Genomic DNA, 2,557 nt, shown 5'->3' on the forward strand with positions numbered 1-2,557 from the left:
ATGTGGCAAATACGATTGTCTTCCTCCAAATAGGTGTGGGGTGTCTGAGTCACAAGCCCCGGCCTGGAACTGCCTCTGCTGTCCTTGCAGATCTCCCAGCAAAGTCCAAGTTTACAAAGATGGCGTTTCCCCACAGACCTCTGGGAACTGTAGTCAGTACCTGCAGTGGTAGCAGACAGGAAGGCTGCAGTGGTCGCAGACAGCTAAATATATTATTGTTAAGTGCCATCAAGTTGAGCACGACTGAAAGTGATCCTATGAACAAAGACCTGAACCTTGTTCTATAACTATTGCCATTTCTCTAAGTTCATAGAGTTTCCAGAGGCATGTTGTTTAGGAAGTGGTGTCACTCCTGCTTCCAATCCTGTCTTACTCTGGGAGCTCCACCAAACACTGTCCACTATGGGTAACCATTATGGCATTTGACAGACTGGTGGCACAGTGTTCAGCATCACTACAACCTCAAGTTCCCTCAGTACAGTGATTTGATAGATCAGTGCTCTACCACAAAGAAGAATGGTCATTTCAAACACAATAAACACAAGGCTCGAGGACCTGACTTTTAAATACAAAAGCCCACCCATCAGGTCCTGATTGGCTCTAAACAACAGGCTTCTAGCACATAGGTCATTGTTAACCAAAAATAGTAGTTAATAAACGGTTTGTGTGATAAAGGAAATATTTTTGTAAACTATTAAGAATTTCTGATAGCAGAGTGCATAATGTGTTCTGCTAACTAAAGAGTTAGCAATACCAATCCATAGTTACTCTTCAGGAAAAGGATGGGCAATCTATCTCTAATAAAGATTTATACCTTCAGAAAATCCATGGAGAGTATCTGTGAGTCAGAACATATTTGACTGCAGTGAGTCTAGTTTAGCTTATTAGAGCTAGAGCTAGAAAAATTTCTCGAGAATTACTTTGAAATTCTCTGGAAATTTAGAAATAAATCATGATGGGGTTTTGTTGTTGTTCTTCTTTAAAGACATTCCTTGGGAGAGGGAAACAGGAAGATGATTATAGAAATAGTTGCTGCAGTTTTTCTGGAATGATCTCAAAATTGAATAATGTCAAAGCTGTCCATCTATAGGTGCATATGTGTCTTAATGCACCTTGCTGTTGTTAGGTGCCTTCAAGTCAATTCAGAGTCACAGCAATGTGTTATGCAGTAAAGGGTCCCATAGGGTTTTCTATGCTTAATCTTTACAGGATTAGATCACCAATTCCTTTTCCCTAGGAAAGGCTGAGTATGTTAGAACTGCTTACCTTTCAATCAGCAGTCAACCAACTAACAATTGCCCCAATAGGATGTGACAATAAATGCACCTAGAGATTCACATCGAGGATTCCAGAACCAAACTATAATCCATTTTTTCCAGAGACACCAAAGTATTTAATAGAATTTAAAATTTATGCCAATTTAGCAATAAATATTAAACACCTAAGAAACATGCATACTTTTTGATTCAGCATTTCAGCTTCTGGCAATGTAACTTACAATAAGAGTGTAGAAATGTTGACAAAAATATAGTCAGGAGGCTGTTCAGTACAACACACTGTGACAAATTGCAAAGAATTAAAATGCCAAATTAACCATTCATAGGGAATTGGTTAGGGAAATTGATGACCCATTTATACAGTGGAATTCTATTTTTAGAAAATCATGTAACAGAAAAAGATTTCACACTATTTTCAGCGTGAAAGAAATAAGTAGCAAATGATGTGTTGATTAAAATATGCTATTTTTGTATGTATATTTAAATATACATCAGTATGTGCTTATATGAACACATAAAGGTGAGAAGAATGTACTTCAAAATTGATTAAATGTGTCTCTGTAGCACTATATATGAATTTTGTTTTCCTGTCATTCCTTATCTTTTTAAGGATTCTCCATCATACACACACACACACACACACTTTGGTGGCCTAGTGGTAAGAAGCTGCAATGCAATCCCGATGGTACAGTTCAAATCCACCAGCTGCTCCATGGAAGAAGGATTGGTAATCTCCTCCCATGCAGTTAAATACCTCTGAAAACTCATTGTAGGGTCAGCTATGACTTATATTGACTCAATGATAAACAACAATAATACACATATAAAAATCTTGATGACTTAGTGGCTAAAATACTTGGCTTGTTGCCTCAAGGATGGCAGTTTAAACATACTAGCCCTAGGAAGGTAAACACAGTGCAGGAGAAAGACTAGGCAGTCTGTTTCCGTAGATTTACAGATTTGGAAACACTACGGAGAAATTCCATTCTATCCTTATAGTATTTCTACAAGTCAAGACTGACTCGAAGGTCAACTTCCAAGTGGGTTTGTTTTAGACAGATAGGTAGATATAGAGATATAGAGATATATTGTTTTTGTTGAGTACCCTAAATTCTTAACCAACCCATAGCTGACCCTCCAGTGGATTTTCAGAGGCAATTAATCTCACAAAAGGAGAATGCCTGTCCTTCTCCCACAGAGCTGCTGATGGCCTCAAACCCTGTGCCTTCAGGATTTCAGCACAGTTTCTTGCCACTAGACTACCAAAGCCCTCTATGTGT

This window comes from Elephantulus edwardii, unplaced genomic scaffold, assembly GCF_000299155.1.
Source record: "Elephantulus edwardii isolate Elephantulus edwardi_28Jun2011 unplaced genomic scaffold, EleEdw1.0 scaffold00112, whole genome shotgun sequence".
Classification (NCBI taxonomy): domain Eukaryota; kingdom Metazoa; phylum Chordata; class Mammalia; order Macroscelidea; family Macroscelididae; genus Elephantulus; species Elephantulus edwardii.